This window comes from Trachypithecus francoisi, unplaced genomic scaffold (assembly GCF_009764315.1).
Source record: "Trachypithecus francoisi isolate TF-2019V2 unplaced genomic scaffold, Tfra_2.0 Lachesis_group13, whole genome shotgun sequence".
In the NCBI taxonomy this organism is placed as follows: domain Eukaryota; kingdom Metazoa; phylum Chordata; class Mammalia; order Primates; family Cercopithecidae; genus Trachypithecus; species Trachypithecus francoisi.
The window spans coordinates 92,711,897-92,738,187 of NW_022681458.1; the positions used below are offsets into that span (position 1 = coordinate 92,711,897).

General features: G+C 38.2%; 1 long non-coding RNA gene across 1 annotated transcript; it reads left to right on the forward strand.

Annotated features, from left to right (window-relative positions):
• Positions 1-5,108: 5,108 nt before the first annotated feature.
• On the forward strand, positions 5,109-26,021 carry LOC117095404. The gene is made up of 3 exons (XR_004441961.1): positions 5,109-5,270; positions 16,229-16,333; positions 25,697-26,021. It is a non-coding gene; the product is annotated as an uncharacterized LOC117095404 (long non-coding RNA).
• Positions 26,022-26,291: the final 270 nt, after the last annotated feature.

Consider the following 26,291-nt stretch of genomic DNA (forward strand, 5'->3'; position numbering starts at 1 on the left):
AGGTATTTTCTAGAACATTCCTTAATTGGTATTTGTCTTATGCTTTTCTCATGATTAGACTGAGGTGATGAGTTTTGGGAAAGAAGACCACAAAGGTAAAGTGCCATTCTCATCACATCATGTCAAGGGTACCTACTGTCAACATGACATCAATATTGACATTCTCCTTGATCCCCTGTCTGAGGTAGTGTCCATCAGTTTTCTCCCCTGTAAAGTCACACCCTTTCTTCCCCCTTACCTACTTTGCTCTTTGAAAGGAGGTTACTAGGCAGAGCCCACACTTTTTTTTTTTTCTTTTTGAGTCGGAGTCTCGCTCTGTCACCTAGACTGGAGTGCAATGGCGCGATCTCGGCTCACCGCAACCTCTGCCTCCTGGGTTCAAGCAAGTAGCTAGAATTACAGGGGCCCACCACCATGCCCAGCTAATTTTTATTTTATTTTATTTTACTTTTTTATTTTTAGTAGAGATGGGGTTTCACCATGTTGGCCAGGCTGGTCTCTTTGGCCAGGCTGGTCTCCAATGCCTGACCTCGTGATCCCCCCCTGCCTTGACCTCTCAAAGTGCTGGGATTACAGGCATGAGCCACCATACCTAGCTGCACAGCCCATACTTTAAGGCATGGGTGGTTCTGTTCCACCTCTGTGAGAGTGAAATATCTACATAAATTATTTGGAGTTCTTCTGAATGGGAAATTTGCCTTTTATATGTATCTTTTTAACCATTTGTTTATATTAGTATTGACTTTCATCACATATTTATTCTATACCTTAGGTTATAATCCATAACCACCCTATTTTGTTGTTCAAATTGCTTCAATATTTTGGCTAGTGGGAATGCTTTCAGTTGGCTCTTCGTGACTCCTTGACATATGCCCATCATGTACATGTCTGTGTATGTGTGTGTGTTTGAGAACTTTCTTACTCTCTGGCACTACAGAATGCTCCACACTCATATTATATATTTGCTGCCCCAGTTCTGGACTCAGCCATTTCTTCAAGAAGGCCTGTTTCCTTTTATAAGAAAATGGTATTAGAAATCAATATGTAAGCTCTAGGTGTGTTTGTTGCTACTAGAGTGTTATCGTTTCTAGGCCATCTCAGCTGACAGAGCAAGGGAATGTATGTGTGTATACTAGCCCAAGTAAATATACAGATCTATAAATACCTCTATTAACCATGTGTGTTTATCTGAAGCAAAACATGAACTCATGCTCATGTTTTCAAATCAAATCATTCTTACCACATGGATTATTTTAGCCTCCTCCACGTGCTTACCTGTAACCTCTCACTCCAACAGAGACATCTGGCTATCACCAACTACCATCCATTTATTTGATTTCAGTTTACATGTATAGAAATGTTTGTTTTGTTTTGTTTTTTGAGATGGAGTCTCACTGTCACCCAGGTGCTGGAGTTCTGTGGCACGATCTTGGTTCACTGCAACTTCTGCCTCCTGGGTTCAAGTGATTCTCGTGCCTCAGCCTCCCAAGTGGCTGGGATGACATGTTAGAATTGTTTCTGTACACCTATGGGAAACACCTTTATCAACTCAACTCTTATATACAGCTCTGTTTTGCCTTGATTCTTACAAAGTCCACCCATTTTCAAAGTTAGGTCAGCTCCATCTTCTCCTACCTCCTTTAGTGAAGCCAATTCAAACCTTTGCACTATAGTTATTCATTTATCATAATCTGCATTCCGTTCTACTACTACTAATAATAAAATCTCAATCAGATGATTTGTCAGTTGTCCACTACCCTGAATACCAGCTCCACTGGGCTGAACAGCCAGTCCACCAGGCACGTCTGGAGTTAACAGGTAACCCTTTGAAGGTCCGCTGAGGATTCCGTAGACTAGAGATGTACAATATGGGGTTATAGAAGCAGACTGTCCATCAAAGATTTTCTTCTTGGAAAACAGTGTGGGATTAAGCCTCTTACTCAGCTTGTTAGGGACTCCCTTCTCCCTCCATTTCTCCCTCCAAAGCAAATCAAATCAATGAAAGCTTCCTCAGTTAGGAGCTGGAGTAGGGATTGGGTAAGAGGAAAGCAGTGAGCATTCCTGGCATTTACCCGCTCTACAAAGGACTATGTTTCTGGGGCTCTACATTCAGACACTAATGAGTCTTTGCTATTGAATAGTTTTGGCTCCCTTTACCCTTTCCTTTGTGCCTGCCCATAAAGACAGTTGGAAAGCTTGCCACCACCATCACCACCACTCCAGAAATGGCATTTCTTCTGTCAGAAAGAATGAACAGCGTTGGTTACTGTAACCATCGCCCTTGATCTCCCATTCCACTATCCCTGGAAAAAAACACAAATATGAATATTACTATTAGGCACAAAAAAATTGACCATAAAGAAAAAGCCATCTGTTAGTTATTTTGGTTGTATTTATTTAGCTCAATAAGATGCAACATTTTAGTTGTTTTTGTTTCTTTCTTTGCTCCTACCCCTTCTCCTCCTCTTTCTCCTTTATCTCCTACTGAGATAATCCAGATAATCAGGAAGTTGGTTCTTTTTATGGAATGAATTTATATAATTATTTCACTCTTACTGGGAAACTTTCAAAACCTTTAGCTAATTAATATTAAATCTGTGGAATAAGTAAAAGGACAGATTCTGTATATTTTCCATAGTGGTAGTGCTTTAAATGTGAAATTAACATGTCTTTTTTCTCTCCTTCCACTTTGCTCTGCTGCTGCCTTGTAATATTCCTTCAGGAATGTAAAGTTCCTGTCATTTTCAAGGGATCACATAGCCTTCAGATACTGCCTTTGGAGTCTCCACTTTGCTCACATAATTATAAAAACCTCCAGTGAACATTACGTATCTTCTGCATTTTGGTTACTGCCTTTAACAAAGGGGGCTATCATGAGGAAATGCGGACTTTCTCTTGCAATTTATGTGTGCGTGTGTGCGCGACAGGGAAAGAAATTAGAGGTTAGACATCCCTGCCTTGAATACTTATTCTAATGAAGTTACAACTGTGTGTGTTTGGCAGACATGTATAGTATTCATGCTGAATAAGTGGCTATACAAATTACGGTTTTGCATAAATGAATAATTTTATATATGTTGATAATTCATGCACTGTCAAGTGATCCAAAGAACACTGATGCTTTCCAAGTTTTTTTTTTTTTTCCTCCTTTTGCTCAAAGGGACATGATTAGATACTTTCTTTAATATGAGAGGAGAATGAAACAGACCCTCTGCCTCACACACATCCCACAACTTGACAGACTGTAGCGTTGACCTTCAACGTGTGCCTGCTTTTTGTGTCTCGGCAGACCAGAATACCGTTATTTCTTCTTCTCCCTATGGAAAGACTGGTAAATGTTACCCAGATGAAAGAAGAGAAGATTCTATTAAATGTGGTCTATAGCTAATTCCACGAGGCAGCATTGTGATACTTTAGCCAAGGAAGCATTGTTCATGGCTTTCTACAGTCATCTTTTCTCCAGGGTCCCTCAAATTGGACCTCTTTGGAAGGTGTGTATGTAGAAAGTGATGGGCATGATGGCCATTGGTTCCAAAAGAGAAACAAATCTTTTACATAGCATTAATGTCTTACTTTTAAAAATGCAGTGACTATTTGGTAACGTAAATTTTTACATACAAGGACAATTACATGGTTTTGACAGAGGTTCCAGCTTGAGTTGAGGCTTATTTAGGGACAGGTCTGGGCACGTCTGATTAACTGCTTATGTTGGCCAAATAGAAGTTATTAGCTGAGGGGCTAGAGAATCTTCTCAGATAATAACAGTGTAGTCTATTCAGGAGAAGGAGGAGTTATGCACTAAGATGCTGTGTAAGCTGCAAAGTCATATTTGTGATACTGAGCATGGTATAGTAGCTCCTATGCAATCCGCACCTAGCCTAAGCCATGATTACCTATGTGGATTCTAAGAATAAACTCAGATACACACGAAAACAAAACAACAGGATTGAGGGATCTGTTTCACCAAATATTCTAAGATACTAGAATGCAAATAGGGCTGATTTGAGAAGTATTTAGTAAAGTATGACACAGAATGGGGAAAAGCCATTAAATATTACAAAAGTTATTCAGTTTCAGCTGGGTTTTATGAGAGCACTGAGAAATGGAGTGTTGGCTGCTCTTTGGCAAATATTCACATTTTCAAGCACTTGAAAGGCTCTCCCTGAGGACATCTAAGGATATCTGGAAGGGACTTTGCTGAGGCCTGGAGGTCCCATGTTAACAAAGACAGTGATAACTGAATTATTACCATGAATTTAATTTTATTAATTCCTATGGGATGGTGAACACTGAGAAAAGGCAGTAAAATTTGTTTTACATTTGTGCTACTCCTCATTATATTCTCTACTTTCAATGCCACCTTCAATGTTGCACACAGGCTGAAAGAAATCAACTTCTGTGCACACGTTTAAACAGATTATTTATCAGCTAACGTAAGCTGGGAGTATGACAATGGGAATTTTAAAAAATGAATTAGGCCAGGCACGGTGGCTCACGCCTGTAATCCCAGCACTTTGGGAGGCCGAGGTGGGTGGATACGAAGTCAGGAGATCGAGACCATCCTGGCAAACACAGTGAAACCCTGTCTCTACTAAAAATATAAGAAATTAGCCAGGTGTGGTGGCGGGTGCCTGTAGTACCAGCTACTCGGGAGGTTAAGGCAGGAGAATGGCATGAACTTGGGAGGCGGAGCTTGCAGTGAGCCGAGATCCCGCCACTGCACTCCAGCCTGGGTGACAGAGCGAGATTCTGTCAAAAAAAAAAAAAAAAAATGAATTAAAGACTGGAAGCACAAAAAGTTAGAGGAGATAAGTCATCTATTTAAATATGTGCATTTTTCCTAAAGTGGATCTATTTGGTCTACCGTGTTATATTTCAAAATTTTGTTACCTTTTTCAACATAAACTATATCCGAACAAGCAAAACAAGAGAGTTTCTGAAGGAGAATTTGAGCATCGTTTTCCTATTCTCTGACTCTATAAGAATTAATCAGCTAATGAATCAACTAGTTATTAATTATTGTGTACCTTTAAAGCACCCAGTTCTGCCCTTCTATGTCTCAATATAAGATAACGCTGATATCTCCCTCAGTTTTATTTTTGTCTTTCAGCTCTATGGTAACTTGTGTGAGACATCTGTACACAATCCATCCAGCTGTGATTAAATTCCTGGTTTCAGTATTTGTGTGTGTGTGTGTGTGTGTGTGTCTTTCAATTCAAAAATTAAAGGCAAATTCCTGTGGAAAGAGATATTGGAAAACGTCTGCAAATGTAAGTAGTTCCCAAAGGGAAAAATTTACAATCATAATTTTAATTACGGTCCCAAATGTTCAGTGATTCTAAGAGCACACTAGTAAATATTATTTTTACAATCTGATTAAATACTTGACTCACATGAATAGGCCTCATTCTTTCTCATATTTCAAAGGGAGAGGGGCCTGAAGGGTCTTCTTATAAATGAAATGAATTATACTTGTCCTACTTGCTGTGTTGAGCTACCTTGCAACAGTGAGGGGAAGGATCAGTAGAACAGCAAAGCTTTTATCATATTCCTGAAAATTAGGGCAACCCACCAGCTATCTGCATCTAGGATAGAAATTGGTTTAACAGTATAATAGGAGTCACTGAGATAGATTCCCTCCCCTCTCCCCCGATACCACATCTGAATGGGCTCATAGTGATGAACAGGGAGGAGAGAGACATGCCTTCTCCCATCTGAACCCAAAGAAAGGTCTGGGAAGGGTCTCAGTTTTGCTGTGGACTAGGTTATATTTATCTTTTTTTATAAAGAGCATTTCATTTTACCAAGTTTGCTGCTTGTGACTTTGTTTACTGTGAGTCCAATAACCGGATTTAAATATGTTCCAAGGTTTATCTTGTTGCATTTCTTGTTCACAAAGCCAAAGCACATTCTAGGATCAAAACAGCGTTCTGGCCAAGTCTTCCCAACAAAAATACATAGAGGTCTATTACAGCGACTCAGTAAATAACTTGGACCAAAGACCCAGACTTTCAGTGCTAATTGTAAGTGCTTTAGACATATTTTTCCTCGCAAACAATTAACAGTTATTCCGGTATATATTTCCCTGGATTAAACCTGTGAATGGGTGTAACTGTTTCCTCTCAACTGGAGGCTCTCTTGCCACTTACAAATCTAACAAGTTTTTCCAATGCCACTTTCAGTATTACAATTACCAGCTGGATCTTTAGCTGAAGCTTCATCTGTATGTTTACTTTAAATAGGGATAGCTATCAAACCTGACCCTTGGTGTAAGCATGTTCCTTTCTTAGGAAATGTCCCAAGGCCTTTGGCCCCGTGCATGCTTGTGGAATTGCTGTCTGTAATGTGGAATGGGATGAGATATTGAATGGCATGCTGTCCATCATTCTGTTATGGAATACCACTGTGAGTAATGTGCTGGTGTCTCTTACATCCAACAGCTTTGCATTTGGAGCCCAATAATATTTATTCAAGTGTTGGACTGGCTGAACCATTGATACTTAGAGTCTAGTTCCATTGGGATTAAACAAACAGTGAAAGATTTCAGCAATAGGAAAGGGAAAATAAAGAATGGGAAGTATTTTTCAAAATAAAAAGAAAGAAAAAGAAAAAATGTTATTAAAGGCTTGCTTTTCAGATGACACTTTTTTTCAAACCTATTTGCAAACTACTATGTCTGTTAATAGTCCTCAGATGGTATCTTCTATTAGGTTCATATTTGATGAACCTGTTGGTTTTGACAATGAGTTGCTGTAACTTCAGTACAATTATAAGTAACTTTTCAGTAGAATTGTATCTGATTTGTATTTTAACTTCCAAGTACTTTGGGTCTGAGAAAGAATACATGATTTGAGATTTTTTTTCATAAAGATCTGTGGAAATAGATAAGGGAAATGTTGGCTCTGATCATTATAGATTCTGGTGGTGAGTGGAAAAGATAGGTCTGGCTCGAGCCAGCCTCTGAGTGGCATCCTGCTTCTGCACAGGCCCTGTCTATGTGAGCCTGAGCAGGGCTTACAGTTCCCTGTGCTTCAATTCGCGTATGTGCAAAATGGCAGTAACAACTGGACCTACTACAAAGTGTGTTTGTGAAGGTCAAAATAATTGATACAGGCCGGGCATGGTAGCTCAGGCCTGTAATCCCAGCACTGTCGGAGGCCGAGGCGGGTGGATCACGAGGTCAGGAGATTGAGATCATCCTGGCTAACACAGTGAAACCCCACCTCTACTAAAAATACAAAAAATTAGCCGGGCGTGGTGTCACGCGCCTCTAATCCTAGCTACTTGGGAGGCTGAGGCAGGAGAATCGCTTGAACCCGGGAGGCTCAGGTTGCTGTGAGCCAAGATCACGCCACTGTACTCTAGCCTGGGTGACAGAGTGAGACTGCGTCTCAAAAAAATAAAAAAAGATACATTAAAATATTTAATATAGCATCTGGCATACACTAAATAAATAAATATCAGCTATTGTCATTGTCATTTGAAGGTATGAAATGTGAAGACTCTCTCATCTTGAGAGTAACCTGTGCTGAGCTGGCTGTACTTGCAGGACTCCATAGACTAAGAAACAAAAGAAGGTGATGGGGGAAAAAAGTTGGTAGCAGAAATAGAAAGTAGTAGAAAGTAGAATGGAGACCACATCTTAGGCACCAAAGTAAAATAACTCATTTAGGCCAATACCCTAATAAGTAAGCTCAATGTATTTCTTCATTTTAAATTAAGAATTCATTGAACTTGGCCGGGCGCGGTGGCTCAAGCCTGTAATCCCAGCACTTTGGGAGGCCGAGACGGGCGGATCACGAGGTCAGGAGATCGAGACCATCCTGGCTAACACGGTGAAACCCCGTCTCTACTAAAAATACAAAAAAGCTAGCCGGGCGAGGTGGCGGGCGCCTGTAGTCCCAGCTACTCGGAGGCTGAGGCAGGAGAATGGCGTAAACCCAGGAGGCGGAGCTTGCAGTGAGCTGAGATCCGGCCACTGCACTCCAGCCTGGGTGACAGAGCAAGACTCCGTCTCAAAAAAAAAAAAAAAAAAAAAAAGAATTCATTGAAATTTAAGTGAAGGTATAGGCATCTGTGCTTTAAATACTTGCACTGGGATGTAGACATATAGGAGGAAGGCAGGTTAGGAGTGTCCCAGTGTATTAATTTTGTATTTCATTTCCCATCTAGGGGCATAGAATAGATCACCAGAAAGATCTTATAAAAGGAATAAAATATTTTTGTGCAAAATAACTCAGTGATAAAGCCATTGACTATATCTTCCTGTACCAAACTGACACTGGGCATGAGATTTTAAAAGAATTACAGAAACAATGATAATCTAAAGACTGGATAACATACAGATAATAAGTTGAGTTGTAAGCATAATAGAGACTATCCTCTTTTCGCTATTTCTTTCCCTTGACTACTCCTTTGGAGTTTTCTCCACTAACTCCCTCACCCTCTATTCCCTTATATGCAGCTTTTCCAAGGAGTTCCTGATGCTTTTATGTCTATATAATCTATTTAATCCACACACACAGCTTCATTAGCAATAACTTCTCTCCAAAAATCCAGATATGAATTAACAATTGTCTGATGAATCCAGACCTTTATAGCAGCAATGGTACTCATCTTCATTAAGTCTAACATCCAAATCCACTAGCTTTCCCTACATATTAGAGCCTTTGTCTGAATTCCCTATTTCTGGAAACGACAAACAGGGTGATTGCCTTAGGAACTCAATGTAACCCTTGAAACTTTATTTTTCTTCCCTTTCCTCAACCAATCCATTGCCAAAATCTAAAAAATTTTCTTCCACTATATCTTGTCCCTCACCTCTCTTTTCCATTCAAATGTCATCATTCTAATATATGCCTTTATGGATTCATTTGCATAGCTTTCCCTCCTGGACAAACTGCAAATGAAAGTGCTGATAAGACATATGATTCAACTTTGAAAGCTTCTTAATCTATTTTATCATTGCCCATCTTATCATTATCAAATTCATATTCTTTTGGTACTTGCAAGAACTGCCATATTCATAGCAGATACAATCCTATTCCTCCTTTGTTCAAAACCCTTAAACTGTTCAATGTTTATTTTAGATGTCCCCAACGTTTTACCATATCACACATGGGATATTACATGTTCATTCCAATGATACAGTCCTGTGTGCATTACAGGAATGACAGTATAACTCCTTCCCTTTCTTTCCCATTCAGGGAAACATAGCAAAACACAAATCAGGGATGGGACTGCCAGTGGACCCTTTCCCAGGGAAACAACAATTTAACTTGTGAAAGTTATTTAAAAAAAAAAAAAAATTAAAAGTGTCTACAAATTGTCCCAAGGACAAACAGGAAATAAAGAAACATTTATTCAAGAAAATCTAGTGAACCCGAGAACAGCAAGAGTCCATGATATTTCAGTCAGAATCCACTCCATTAACCTCTACTATCCCCCATCTCTGTGTTAGGGAAACTTTAAACCAGAAGCCCTACTCCCACATAGGTGTGGTCAAGGAGACAGGGGTACTCCCTTTCCCAACCTTCTAATCTGGAGCTATAGTTTCACTGTGGCAAGGGCAGACTGCTGACATTTCTCTTCCCGACTCTCTTCAACCCTCCCTTGCAGAAGCTCTCTTCCCAGGACGAGGCTTCTCTAGTTTCACCCAGTCCTGACTTGTAGGATGGCCAGCAGGCTTTCAGGCATGACAGACTGAGAATACTAAGCTCCTGATTGCCAAAGCCCAGTTCTCTTGTAGGGCAGAGGTTCCACGCCTGGAGGGGCTGCCACCCCTTCCCATGCCCACTCACAGAGCAAGAGTGTCGTTGTTAGAAAGTGGTCCCCATTCCTAGTTCTAGCAAATTGATGTAGCATTTCTGTTCAGGGAGAAAAGCAAACCATAAAGGCAAAGAGTTTCACAGCTCTGCCTATAGAGACTGACTTCATTTGGGAAAAAGAGAGACGAATTCCATTGTATGTTCGTTGTCTAAAATAATGGAGATTATTGTGAAAAAATTAAAAGACAAGTAGATCTGATGAAGGCAAAATGGCAGAGCAGCCAAAAGTTTAACGCGGGAACCAGAGACAATTAACCAGAGACAAGGAACTTCCCTGCGATTATAGACAAATCCACAGGTTAGAAGGGCTGCATGTAAGCACTGTGTTGCACCCATATGGGGGCAATCGGAGCAGGACATGGAGCCGACTTGAAAGCATTTGCAAGTCTACCCAAGTCACAGACAGACCCGTCAACACAGGGAAGAAGCTTCACACAACTTCCGGCAAAAAGTGACTGAACAATAAGCTACTCTGGCCCAGGGTAACTCCTAGAAAGGTAGGCTTAAAAATGCTATCACAGACCCTAATAATACCATCTATGAAAAAACCACAGCTAACATTATACTTAACTGTGAAAAACTGAATGCTTTCTCTATAAGATTAGGAACAAGTCAGGGATATACATTTTTGGTACTTCTATTTAGAGGGCAATTAGGTAATACATACATACATATATGGCACCCAGATTGGAAAGGAAGAAGCAAAACTATGCTATTTACAGATGACATAAAACACTAAGAAATCCACAAAAAACTATTAGAGTTAATAAATGAGTTTTGCAGAGTTGCACTATATAAGACCAATACACAAAAATCATTGTATTGCTATATTTTTGCAGTAGTATTCTGAAAATAAAATTAAGAAAGCAATTCTATTTAAAGTAGCATCAAAATTAAGATATGTGTAAATTTGATAAAAGAAGCACAAGACTTGAAACCAAAAAATCATAAAACATTATTGAAAAAAGTGAAGTCTAAATAAATGAAAAGGCACCCTGTGTTCATGGATCAGAAGACTTAATATCGTTAAGATGACAATACTTTCAAATTAATCTACAGCATCAATGCAATGCCTATTGATAGCCCAATTGGCTTCTTTTGTTGAAAAAGACAAACTGATCTTAAAATTAATGTAGATATACAAGGAACCCAGAATAGACAAAATAATCTCAAAAAAGAGTAAAGTTGGAGGACTCACATTTCTAAATTTTTAAACTTACTCCAAGGCTTACAGTAATCAACACAGTATGGTACAGGCATAAGGATAGACATATATATAAATAGAAAATAATTGAGATTCTAGAAATTAAACACATTTATGGTCAATTGATTTCCAGAAGGGTGCCAAAACAATTAAATGCATAGGGGAAGGATGTAGAGAATACTCTTTCCAACAAATATCCCTGGGACAACTGGATATCTACAAAGAAAAGAATAAATTTGAACACTTATTCATATGCAAACATTAACTCTAAATGGACAACAGTCTGAAACATAGAGGCTAAAACCATAAATCCACATAGAAGAAAACATAAGCATAATGCTTCATGACCTTGGATTAGGTTAGTTAATGATTTCTTAGACACATCATCAAAAGAACAAGCAAAAAAAATGTGAGACTACCAAAAGTTAAAATCTTTTGTGTTGTAAATTTGTCCATCAAGAGAAAGACTACCAATGGAATGTGAGAAAATATTTGCAAATTATATATTTGATCAGGCACTTGTATCCAGAACATATAAAGAACTGTTAAACTCAATAATAAAAAGATGACTATCCAATTTTTAAACAGGCAAATATTTTGAATAGCTGTTTCTCCAAAGAAGATATTCAAATGGCTAATAAACATATGAAACAATGCTCAGTAACCTTAGTCATTAGAAAAATAAAAATCAAAACAATGAGTTACTAATTCACATTTCCCATGTTAGGTATAACCAAGAGGACAAATAACAGCAGTCCCTTGGTATTCATGGGGGATTGGTTCCAGGGCCCTCCAACAGACACAAAATCCAAGGCTGATCAAGTTCCATATATAAACTGGCATAGTATTTGCATCTAACCTATACACATCATCCTGTATACTTTAAATCATCTCTAGATTACCTATAATTGCTAATACAATGCCTATAAATCATTTCATTCACACTGATTCACCGTAGTACTAGTTGTTTAGCAAATTCAAGTTTTGGTTTTTTTGAACTTTGTGGAATAATTTTCCCAAATTTCTTCCTTTCTCCTCTTCCCCTTCCCCTTCTTTCCCCTCCCCTCCCCTCCCCTTCCCTCCCCTCCCCTTCCCTTCTCCTTCCTTCCTTCCTTCCTTCCTTCCTTCCTTCCTTGCTTCCACAGAGTCTTGCTCTGTCACCCAGGCTAGCCCTCCACCTCCAGGTTCAAGCAATTCTCATGCCTCAGCCTCCTGAGTAGCTGAGACTACAGGCATGTGCCACCACACCTGGATAATTGTTTTTTGTATTTTTAGTAGAGATGGGGTTTCCCCATGTTGGCCATTCTGGTCTGGAACTCCTGATCTCAGGTGATCTGCCTGCCTCAGTTTCCCAAAGTGCTGGGATTGCAGGTGTGAGCCACCATCCCTGGCCTCCAAATATTTTCAATCCATGGTCAGTTGAATTAACAAACATAAACCTCATGGATACAGAGGCTGATGGTAATCATGAGTGATGATGAGAATGCAGAGAAATCAGAACCCCTGTACATTGGGGGTGATTGTAAAACGGTGCAGACATTTTGAAAAATAGTTTGGCAGTTCCTCAAACGTTAAACATAGAGATACCATATGACCCAGAAATCCCACTTCTAAGGTATATACCCAAGAGAAATAAAAACATACAAAAACTTGGCCAGGTGCAGTGACTCATGCCTGTAATTCCAACACTTTGGGAGGCCAAGGCAGGTGGATCACAAGGTCAAGAGATCTAGAACATCTTGGCCAACATGGTGAAACCTGGTCTCCAGTAAAAATACAAAACTTAGCTGGGTGTGGTGGCACGTGCCTGTAGTCCCAGCTACTCGGGAGGCTGAGGCAGTAGAATTGCTTAAACCTGGGAGGCAGAGGTTGCAGTGAGCCGAGATCGCGCCATTGCACTCCAGCCTGGTGACAGAGCAAGACTCTGTCTCAAAAAAACAAAACAAAACAAAAACAAAAACTTATTCATAGCAACATTATTCATAATACAAAAGGGTAAACAACCCATATGTCTTATTAACTGATAAAGGAATATATGAAATGTTGTGTATTCGTATAATGAAATATTGGAAATAAAAAGAAAGGAAGTATTGGTAAATACAACATGAAAACGTTATGCTGAGGAAAAACAACAGCTAGTCCCAAAAATACTATATGGATATAGTGTGATGTCATTTATATGAAATACACAGAAAAAACAAGTTTATATAGATTGAAAACAGATTAGTGGTAGCTTATGGTTGAGGAGGCAAGGTAGGTGAAATGGGAACTGACTACTAATGAGTATTTTTAGGAGTGACAAAATGTTCTAAAATTAGATTGTGATGATAGTTTCATAACCCTATGAATATACTGAAAAACATTAAATTGTGCCTTTTCAATGGGAGAATTCTAAATTTTACAGTTTAGATTTCACTAAAGCTTTTAAAATGCTAATTAGACCAAATAGATTAAATGTATAACTTTTAAATCTGCTCTAATCTTTTAAAAATATAATTTAAAACTTTCTCAAACACTTGAAATTTAGAATTTCTAATAATTTGTTAATTTATTCTCTTGAATTTTCTAGAACAATGTTGTGCGATAAAAATATAATTTGAGTCAGTATGGAATTTTAAATGTTTAGTAAACAATTTTTAAAAGTGAAAAGAAACAGGTTAATTTTAGCAATCTATATTATTTAACCTTATCTATCTGAAATATTACTTCTATACTTAATGTAAACATTTTAATGAGATATTTTGCATTCTTTTCAAATGTATCTTTAAAAATATTTCACCTGTGTTTTACACTTATGACACATCTCAACTCCAACTAGCCATACTTCAAATGCTCAATAGCTACATGAAGTCAGTGACTACAATTAGACACTGCAAGTTCTAGATGGATTTTAATAAAATATAACAGTAATCGTTGTTGTATGTTCATCTTCTAATCTTCAAACCACTCTTCTTTTTCTTATCTTATTGCATGGACTAGAGCCTCCAGTAAAATGTTGGATGATAGTGGGGAGAACAGGTTTCTCCAGCATTGTTGCTTACTCTAATGAGTACAGTTCTTATGTTTCATGTTAAGCTTAAACTGACAAAATTGCTTGTGATCTGTTTAATGGCGAATTTTGACATAGTACTGAGTATTATTGTCTATCTAATTATTGTCTAAACTCCATTTCCTTAGGGTGAGTTATCTCCGGTGATGTCTCTACTGTAAGCAGCCACTTACTCAAGTACTCCAGATAGCTCCAAAAAAACCTAAGATGTTTTAGCCTTGGTTCAGGCTGAGAGTCCTTCTACACAAACACATGAAAACCTTCACTATATGCTAAATCAATAACCTAGTACTTTAAGCAATTCTCTTTTCTAAAAATGGAAATTTAATGAAAAAAACACAGGGATATTTGAACTGATGTACTTTATGACCTTGGGAAAAACAAAGCAACACACACACAAATTAAATTATCATATTTAGAAAAATTAAATTAATTCTGAGAATAATTAATTTAATCCCAAAGTCTTATTTATTTTTATGCAGTTAAACAATTAAAAGAATATGTTTACTTTCCTGAAATTGTCTCAGTGGGAAGGGAACGTCTATTACATGACAACTCTCTATGTAGATTCATAGCTGTTAAACATAATTAGTTTTAATATTTACTGCACACTGTTTCTATTTGTTATATGGAAAGAGAAAAATATGTTAAACAAAAATGTTTTGCATGTACATATATGCATATGTGTATATATATTGCTGTATATGTTGGTATATAAATTGCAATATATGTATGCATATATATATTGGTCTATACATATACAACATCTTTAACATATTTTTATCTTTCCATATAATGTATAGAAATAATGGACAGTAAATATTAAAACTAATTATTTTTAACAGCTGTGAATCTTCACAGATAGTTGCCATTTGTCGGCCATTCCTAACATTATAAGAAAATACAGTTATTAGGAAATAAAGTTATTGTTTATTATGGTTACTAGGTTGTAAGTTTATGCTGTGGTTTGAATATTATTTGTTTTTCTCCATCAAAATTCATGTTGAAATTTGATCTCCAATGTGTCGGTGTTTAAAGGTGGGACTAGTGGGTGGTGTTTGGGTTATGGGAGTAGGTTCCTCAGAAATGGCTTGGTGTTGTTCTTGTAGTAGCATCTTCTTGTAGGTGCTGTTCTTGGTGCTGTTCTCAATTTCCTAAGACTGGATTTGTTCTCCTAGGAATGGATTAGTTCCCTCAAAAATGGGTTGTTATAAAGCCAGGATGCTCCTCAGTTTTTCCTCCTCTTTGCATGTCCCCTCCTTTTTTTTTTTTTGACCTTCTCTGCCATGTTGTAATGCAGCACGAATGCCCTCACCAGAAGACAGATCCTTGACCTTGATCTTCTCAGCATATAGAACTATGGGCTAAACAAACTCCTTTTCTTCCTAAATTACCCAGTCTTAGATATTCTTTTATAGCAATAAAAATGGATTAAGACAGTACATAAGATGAAAAATATACAAACTTTGTATTCACAAATTAGTAGGGCTTTAATTTAATTAATTTTTTCTTTTTTTTTTTGAGACTGAGTCTCGCTCTGTCACCCAGGCTGGAGTGCAGTAGCACGATCTCTGCTCACTGCAACCTCTGCCTCCCGAATTCAAGGTATTCTTCTGCCTCTGCCTCCCGAGTAGCTGGGATTACAAGCGTGCGCCACCACACCTGGTTAATTTTTGTATTTTTAGTAGAGATGAGGTTTCACCATGTTGGCCAGGCTGATCTTGAACTCCTGACCACAGGTGATCCTCCCGCCTCAGCCTCCCAAAGTGCTGGGATTAAAGGCATGAGCCACTTCATCCAGCCAGGGCTTTAATTTTACATCTCTTTACCTTATAACTCAAACCCATATTAAATGGCTTCTGTACATATTAAGGGCTCTGAAGGCTCTATGATCAAATATAAGAGAAAAGCAAAATTTATTTCATATATTCAGAAGCAATATAATAGACAAGGACAATATTTCACATTTTCCTTTGTAAGGAACTGCATCCAAGTTTTCATCCAAATTGTCTTTTCTAATCCATTTAGTATTTTTGTTTCCTACTTGCTTTGGGGTACAGGTTTAATACATATAAAAATTATTCTATTGTCTTCTCCTTCCAAAAAGATAAAATTAACATAATTCTCCTATTTCTTCACTAAATACAGCTAAGAACTCTGGACATTTTATATGAAACAAGCATAAGACGCCTCCAAAAGGTAGAGACAAGGCAGAATTGCTAGGGAATTTGAGACCAAAGGAACAACACATTAGTAAGTTCTCCAGGCATACTTTCTGATTCACATGTCCTTAAATTGAAGCTGAAGAAGTCAGTAATGCAGAAATGTTTTTCAATAAACTGACAAACTTCTAGCAAGATTGATGATATAGTTAGGACATTTGTGCCCTTCAAACCTCATGTTGAAATTTGATCCCCAGGATTGGAGGTGGGACCTAGTGGGAGATGTGTGAGTCATGAGGGCAGACTCCTCCTGAATGGGTTGGTGCCATGATTATGGTAATGGGTTCTCACTCTATTAGTTCACATGAGACCTGATTGTTACAAAGAGCATGGCCATTCCTCCTCTCTTCTTCTTGCTCCCTTTCTCACCATGTGACATGTCTGTTTTCTTTCCTCTTTTGCCATAATTGAAAACTCCCTGAGGCTCTCACTAGAAGCAGATGCTGGTGCTTTACTTCTTGTACAGCCTGCAAAACCGTGAGCCAAATAAATCTCTTTTCTTTATAAATTACTTAGCCTTAGGTATCCCTTTATAGCAAGGCAAAACAAACTAAGACAACTGACAAAGAATAAAAGACAGAAGATAAAAATTACCAATACCAGAAATAAAACACGGTATATCCTTATAATCTCTCTAGACATTAAAAGGATAATAGGGGAAAACAATGAACATCTCTACACACATGTTTGACAACTTCAACAAAATGGACTAAACCTTCAAAAAACACACAAACTATCAGCAACTCACCCAATAGGATACATATGTACACACACACACACACATATATATACGTATATATGTGTGTGTGTGTGTGTATATATATTTTTTGAGATGGAGTCTCGCTCTGTTGCCCAGGCTGGAGGGCAGTGGCATGATCTCGGCTCACTGCAATCTCCGCCTCCCGGGTTGAAGCAATTCTCCTGTCCCAGCCTCCTGAGTAGCTGGGACTACAGACGCATGCAGCCACATCTGGCTAATTTTTTGTGTTTTTTGTAGAGATGGGGTTTCACTGTGTTGCCCAGGCTGGTCTCAAACTACTGAGCTCAGACAATCTGCCCACCTCGGCCTCCCAAAGTGCTAGAACTACAGGCATGAGCCACTACGCCCAGCTGAAAGAGATAATTTAAATAGAACTTTACTATTAAAGTAATTGAATTCGTAATTGTAAAACTCCCCAAAAGAAATCTGCAGGCCCAGATAATTTCACCAGTGAATACCTATAATTGTTTAAAGAAAAATTAATACCAATTCAACTCAAAGTCTTCCATAAAGTGTGATGAGTGATCACTTCACAATTTATTTTATGAAGTTATCATTACTTTGTTGCCAAAAATCAGAGAAAGTCAGTATAAAAAAAGAAACTGACAAATGAAACAACAATTTAATATCCCTAATAAATATAGATGCAAAATTCTTAAAACATTAGAGATAGAATTCAGCAATATGTAAAAAGAATTATATACCATAACATGAGATTTATTCTAGGAATTAAAGCCTGGTTCAATATTTAAAAATCAATCAATGTAATCTACTATGTCAATAGGTTAAAGAAGAAAAATTACATGACCATAGTAATCAATGCAGAAAAAAATTTAACAAAACTTAATAGTCATTCAAGATAAAATCTATCAGAAAAATTGGAGTATAGGAGAATTTCTAAAATTGATAAAAGACATCTGCAAACATCTTACAGGTGACATATGCTTAATAGTACACACACATACACACACACACACACCCCTCCCAGAACAAATAAGTTTGATCAGCAAGGTCTTAGGACACATGATAAATATACAAAAATCATGTGTATTTCTCAACACTAGCTATAAACATGTGGGTACAATGGAATTAAAAATGTGGTTCCATTTGCAATCACTCAAGAAAATAATGGAATACTTAGGTGCAAATCTAATAAAACAGACATGTATAGGACTTATATGATGAAAACTGAAAAATTATGATGAAAGAAATCAAAGAATATCTAAATAAATCAAGAGATGTACCATGTTTATGGATTGAAAAACTCAACCAAATGTGACCAAGGACACAGAGAAAGTGAGTTACTGATGCATTGCTTCTGGGAATGTAAAATGGCACAACTGATCTGAAGAGTCATAATTTCTTTAAAAATTAAACATTCAACTACAGTATGACCCACATTTTTTTCTCCTGGACATTTATATGAGATAAATGAAAATCTGTGTTCACATAAAAACTCATACATGAATGTGTATAACAGCTTTATTCATAGTAGCCCCAAACTGGAACAATCCGGTGTCCTGCAGTGGGTGAAGAGTTCAATGGAATCATACTTAACAATAAAAAGCAACAGACTAATGATTTACACAACAACCTGAATGAATCTTCAGAGAATTATGATGAGTATGTATTTACTTAATGGTATCTCTGTATACCTTTTATATAACATTCTTGAAATGGTAAAGTTAGAGAAATGGAGAATAGATTAGTGTTTCCAGGGGTTAAGGAGTAGTTAAAGGTGAAAGAGAAGTAGGTGTGGCTGCAAAAGGGCCACGTGAGCGATCCTTGTGGTGAGAGAAATGCTATGTATCTTGCTTATAAATATCAATATCATGGTTGTGATATTGAATTTATAGTTTTGCAAAATGTTACCACTGGTTGAACTTGAATAAAAGGTGTGCGGGATCTCTCTGTATTATTTCTTACAGCTACATGTGAATCTACAATTATCTCAAAATAAGTCTATTTAAATTTTAAAAATATTCCATCTAATATAGGTACCCAATCAGAAGCCTATAGACTATGAATACAACTGTTAACTTTCATTAGGTGGGAATTCTAATAATCATAATTGAGGAAGACTGAGAAGTTTTTACAAATACAAAGTTGTAAGGAAAATAAATAAAATGCCTTACAGAACAGATTAAGATAAAATAACTCTTTTTATCTCTGTCACTTGGGTTGAGGAAATCTGAGGTGGATGCACTCTAGAACCTTTAAATTTGAATTCTCTGAGACTTCAAGGTTTTGTAGAAGTCTTCTTTAAAGTATTCTTTAAATACTTTCTTCTTTAAAGTATACTGGTGGCAATACCATTCTTCTTTAAAGTATACTGGTGGCAAGGGGTACCAGCTTTAGAAACACAGTTATGGCTATCTCTACGGCTATAGTCCAGGGCTGACAATAAGAGATGCTGTTACAGATCTGGGCTGTCTAGCAGCAATGAGATGACAGAAGAACAAATAATTGCGGCCAGGTGATGACAATTTAGCGTCAGAAGGAAAGTGATCACAATTATCATGATAAACGGCAAGGTCAGAACGGCAGTCTTGGGATCTGACCCACAGAGAGTATGGAGATGGTTAATTGAACATTGAGGTCCAAGGGCAAAATGAATCAGTGGCCAACGCGGGTCCTGTTTATTCTTTATTGTAATAAGAAGAAATCAAGAATGGATAATCAGAAGGCTGAGACCAGCCAACCCCAGAAAAATTCATAAATCCTTTGCTTAATTTCCAGGCCTGAACCAATTATAATATTTAAATTCCACTGACTGAGGGAGAGGCTAAGTATAAATGAAGAAAGACTTTGCAATACCAAGGCAAGTATGGATTGAAAGGATTTCCCAGTTCTTATAAAGCTATTTACAGTAGTCACTTCTTATCTGCAGTTTTGATTTCCAGTTTCAGTTACCTGTGGTCAACCAAGATTTGAAAATATTAAATGGAAAATTCCAGAAGCGAGTAATTCATAAGTTTTAAATTGCACGCTATTCTAAGCAGTGTGAATCATCTTTTCGTCTAGTGTATTCACTCTGCTTATATTACCTGCCCATTAATCACTTAGTAGTCATCGTGGTTACTAGATAGACTGTTGCACTATGGCAGTGCTTATGTTCAAGTAACCCTTATATTACATAATAACGGCCCCAAAGGACAAGAGTAATGATGATACCATATTGTTATAATAGTTATGTTTTATTATTAGTTATTGTTGTTAATTTCTTATTGCCCCTTATTTATAAATTAAACTTTATCATAATTATATATGTATAGAAAAAAGTATAGTACAGGTGATTCCAGACTAACGATATTTCAACTTTTGATTTTTTGACTTTACAGTGGTGCCAAACATCACAATTTTGACATAAAGTACAGTATTCACGAGATTTTGACTGTACAATGGCACTAAACCATCACAATGTTGACATAATGTACAATAGTCAATAAATTACATGAGATATTAACTACTTTATTATAAAAAAGGCTTTGTGTTCAATGATCTTGCCCAATTGTAGGCTGATGTGCATGTTCTGAGAATGTTTAATGCTAGAATAACGTATGATGTTCGGTAGGTTAGGTATATTAAATGCATTTTTCACTTACAGTATTTTCAACTTACAATGAATTTACTGGGATGTAATTCTACTGTAAGTTGAGGGGCATCTGTATATATAGGCATTGGTACTATCCATAGTTCCAGACATCTACTGGGGGTCTTACAATGTATCCCCCATGTGTAAGAGAGGACTACTGTACTCAGATAATCACATACTGGAGTAAGAAAAATACTAAAATATTTTGAGGATAGTTGGATACTAGGTCCAAATCGGCACTGATACTAAGGAACTCAAAGTGTTATTGTGGCCACTGTTACTGTTGGGACCTGCAGTAGCCAGATTATAAATGGAATCCTGTCACAAGATAAAAACGAGATAGATCTGCTGGATCCATGGACATAACTTTAAATATTTCCCTTGTCCCAAAATGCAGAATTGGAAACAACATACTTGTAATAGTACAACTCGGGAAGACTAAGTGGAGGCCCTATAATTGCCCCTATCCCAACCAAGATATTAAATCCAAAATAATACAATATCCCTGGAACATTAGGTAATAATTAGTGTCACCCATAAAAATTTAAAGGATGTAACCTTGATCATCACCATCATGTCCCCATATAATTCAGTATTCTGGCCTCTCCAAAAAAAAAAAAAAAAAATCAACAAAAAACAACAGTTGGATACTGGAAGATGACTTATAGATGGTTATAAACTTAAACAAGTAGGAGCCTTGACTGGAACTGATGTGACAAGTAAGGTATCTTTGCTGAAACAGAGGGCAAGGGCATTGTAAATGGCCATTGATCTGATGTATGCATTATTTTCCATCCATATCAGCAAAAAGGATTAAAAGTAGTTTACCATAACAAGGTCATATTGTTTCATATCATTTTAATCAGCCAACGTGATCATGAAGTTGTAGGCTCCTGCAGGACTTGGTAAGATACATGGTGCTCTAGACAGTAAGAGGTAATTCCTACAAATATTCAGTGAAGATTTTAGGAGTTTGCTGGTCTGGGACATAGTAGGATATTTCCTCCAAAGTAAAGGACACAGTAATACATTTCAAAACACCCAACAACACACAACAAAAGGCATAATACAATGGTACAACACTATTCAGTCTTGGGAATGCTGCTGTGACCCATTTACAGAGTCAGATAGAAAACTACCAGATTTCATTGGGATCCAGAGATAGAAAGAGCTCTGTTTTTGTGATGCAAGCAACCCTGTCATTTGCTCCCTATGACCCATCTGGTGTCTGTGTGGGAAGAGATGCTGTATAGGGTTTACGGCAAGCAACCCTAAGTTTCTGAAGAAAGGCCATGCCATCTTAAGCCCAGAAATATGCACCATTTTAAAATCAGGTCCTGATAGCATCTGGTCATGAAGCAAGAAATGGCCACACTGGCAGAACTATACATCATGATTTGGCTTCTGTCAGATTCATCAAGTCATAAGAAATGTGGCCAGACACACTTCATCATAAGACAGAGTGGTACATTCAGGAGAAGACATGAGCAGTTCCAAAGTAAGCTGCAAAAGTAGGTGCCACAAAATTCCAAGTCATCTACCATCATTGCACTACCTCCTCACCATCAGGTCACACTATGGCCAAGCCGAGAGTCCCATGTGAGTAGCTCATGAAGGAGGAAAATGGTCGAGCTTGGTTTAAAGATAGTTCAGCCCAGTGAATGAAAGCTGAAAAGGAACTCTTCCTACGCCACAGTCCTACTCAGGGAGGGCCTTGTAAGGTGGCAATAAGCAGAAATCCTCACAATAAATAGTTTTCAATGGTAGATATTGTCATGCACTTTGTGTGAGAAAAGAAGTGGCCTTAGGTAAAGAAAACATATGGCTACATGATCCAGGTCCTGGAAGGAAGAAGGTTAGAAGCTCAGAGACCATGGATTTATAGGTGTGAGCATGGAGTATAAGTACCTTGGTATCACATGTTAACACTTATCAAAGAGCACATGTTAAATAACGGGCCATGAACCAGTTAGTAGATGAAATGGCCCAGTGACCTAATGTCAACTAACTTCTCCTGTCGTGGCCCAATAAGCTTGTGAATGTAGTAGCGAGGGCAGCAGGAATGGAAGCTACATATAAGGTCAAAAGTAAGAGTTCTCACTGACCACGTCCCATCCAGCCTTTGCCTCTGCCTATTATCTAACCTGTCAACAATAAGGACCAATGCTGAACTCCCATTATGGCACTATCCATCAAGTTCAATCAGCTAATTATGGCAAGTTCATTACATTGAACTCCTTCCACTCTGACAGAGGGTGACAGTTTATCTTTACTGAGATTAACACTTATCTGCCTTTCCTGCCCACAGGATCTTTTCCAGCATCTCTACTCAGGGACTTAGAGATTGCTCCACTGACACTGGTTTCTTCATAATGTTATCTCAAAACAAAGGACCCGCTCTACAGTGAAAGAGATACAGAAATTGACGTAAGACTGTGGAATTCACTGGTCCTATCACACTGGTCCTGCATCACTGAGAAGCTGCCAGCTTGACATGGCATGAAAACACCTTTTGAAGATGCACCTGGAGTACCAACCAGAATATGTATCTTGAATGTTTGGTGTCCTTCAGGACAGCATATACACTCTAAATCAATGACCATTTTATGGTACTGTGCCCCTAATAGGTAGAAAATACGGGCTTGGGAACCTAGGAGTAAACGTATAAGCAGCCCTGTTTATCATCATTCCTATGGTACCCATGTGAGGGACTGGTGTGTCCTGTATCTAAAACTTTAATCTCTGTGGGTCTGGAGTTCCTTGTTCCCAGAAGGGAAATGCTTCCACCATGGTATACTTATACTACAAAGAGAAATCCACTAATTGGTGAATGTTTCAAAATTTTTAAATGACTGTTCAAGGCTGTGAATTGTATCCATTCATTGTTCTCCAGATTCCAAAATATGTAAAAGCTACTAACCAAAGTGAACATTAGTGAAAAAAATTCTGAAAATTCCTTACTTTAGTATCCAAGTTCTAAGAAAGGATTCTAGCATCTCATAGATTATCAGTATTGGATGAATGAATGAATAAATAAATAAATAAATAAATAAATCATTTGCAATAAACGGAAAGTGGGTGAAAAACACAAGTATAGAGTGTGTGACAGTCTTTTGGAATGTTTAACTTCTATTGGAACTAAAAATACAGATTGCTACTCTATGGTCATAAAAAATACATTTACTTTAGTGAAAAAAGGCAGAAATCGCAAATGAAATGTTGGCTTAAAAATGCACAATTCACTAGACTAGCTCAGGTGCTCTGTTGTCATTCTTATTAGCAGTAATAGTGTTACTACTAATTAGTATTAGCAGCAATATAATTAACATTGATATTTTAGTGTTAATGCTGGGTTTTTATGGTATTCAACTTAATAAAAAAAATCTGTAAGTAGAAAAAATACACAATTCATTAAATGTCCTCATTCAATAAAGTAGTTGTTACAAGTATCACCATTATAAATTGACATTTTGGAATACTATAGGACGCAAAAACAAAGACCAAAAGTAGAACTGGCCAGGCGCGGTGGCTCACGCCTGTAATTCCAGCACGTTGGGAGGCCGAGGCAGGCGGATCACGAGGTCAGGAGATTGAGACCATCCTGGCTAACATGGGGAAACCCCGTTTCTACTAAAAAAGCACAAAAAATTAGCCGGGCGTGGTGGCAGGAGCCTGTAGTCCCAGCTACTCGGAAGGCTGAGGCAGGAGAATGGCATGAACCTGGGAGGCGGAGCTTGCAGTGAGCGGAGATCGCGCCACTGCACTTCCAGCCTGGGCGTCAGAGTGAGACTCCGCCTCAAAAAAAAAAAAAAAAAAAAAAAGTAGAAACTGGACTGGGCATGGTGGCTCACGCCTGTAATCCCAGCACTTTGGGAGGCCAAGGTGGGTGGATCACGAGGTCAGGAGTTCGAGACCAGCCTGACCATCATGGTGAAATCACATCTCTACTCAAAATATAAAAATTAGTTAGGCACGGTAGCACACACGTGTAATCTCAGCTACTGGGGAGGCTGAGTCAGGAGAATCACTTGAATCCGGCAGAGGCAGAGGTTGCAGTGAACTGAGATCATGCCAATGCACTCCAGCCTGGGTGACAGAGCAAGATTCCGTCTCAAAAAAAAAAAAAAAAGAAACTTTCATACTGTATATGACTACCAATCAGGCTTTAGTCAATACAACGCTCATGCCATTGAAATCATAAGGTATGCCTTTCTTTTTTCATATCATTGCAGACAAAGCTTACCATTTGTTTTCTTCTAAAAGATATAAAGTTAAACTAAGTATTTGCTGTCACTGTCAGGACCTTTAACTAAAATTTTATATTTTTCAAATGGTTTTTTGGGGGGTGGGGGACGGGGACAGAGTCTCGCTCTGTCACCAAGGCTGGAGTGCAGTAACCCAATCATGGCTCACCGCAGTCGCAATCTCCTGAGCTCAAGTGATCCTCCCACCTCGGCCTCCCAAGTAGCTGGGATTTCAGTCATGCGCTACCCTGCCTGGCTAATTTTTGTATTTTTTGTAAAGATGAGGTTTCTCCAGGTTGCTCAGGCTAGTCTCAATTCCTGGGCTCAAGTGATTCTTGGCCTCTCAAAGTGCTGGGATTCCAGGTGTGAGCCACCACACCTGGTCTTATGCTCATGTTTATTACCTCTTAATTCTCACAGCTTTGTAAGAGTTAGTTCCCTAAAACAAATCCTCCATTTTATAAAGGAGATAATTGAGACTGAGACAGCATCAGTGACTCTCTAAAGTCATCCAGGTGTGTCTGACTTCCAAATGGCTCTGTCCTCCTGTGCTGGCTACCATCTACGCTGCTGAGGAAATTGATTTCACTGTGGTTTTGTTACTGTCTCCTCATGGCTCAGCCTGACTTTTGTTGGAGTCATGCTTTGGTTTGGGTTTGTCTTTTGCTCTGTGGTTTTGGCACAGTCCCTAAATATGCCCTGTTTATTCTATCCATATGGCAGTTTTCATTTGATGCCACACAATTTGCAGTCTTAGAGGATGGCTCACGTTTGAATTTCATGTTACTCTTACAGGTCAGTCTGATATCCACCACCCAGTTCTCCAGGGGGGAGAACAATCAAAGAGCCTTGGCGGAAAGAGGGATTCTCAGGGCTGGCCTTGTGGCCTTCCTACATGATGAAGATGTGAAGGCTGGATTTGATAATGAAGAGTCTTCTTTGTGTTCTCTCATTATTTATGCCACATCTGCCTCTCAGTATTTGTGTCAATGAGTCACTGTAATTACAGCCGTTGGATAATTTCCTCCGTTTTACAACACAAACCCGACTGTGTGAGTGCTCCATCAGAGGAAAACATTTATTTCCTTGCAGCACCAACAGGCAGCAAGGTCTAGCTTTCTTGAGACGTGATTATTAGCCAAGTCAGATGAAATGGCTTCTGTTCTTACTCATGCTAACTGAAAGTGAGACTTGAGGAGCTTAGCTGATTATGGAGACACAAAGGATCAGAATTCTTTTTTTCTATATAAAAGCCCGAATTTTGACTGAGGATCTTGCTTAAAAAATGATTTATGGAAAAATAAACTATGCTGATCCTGAAATGGAGGGGTGGGGGTGAAGTGGGGAGAATCACACTTCACTGTTTCTGTTCACTAGTACCACCACCCCA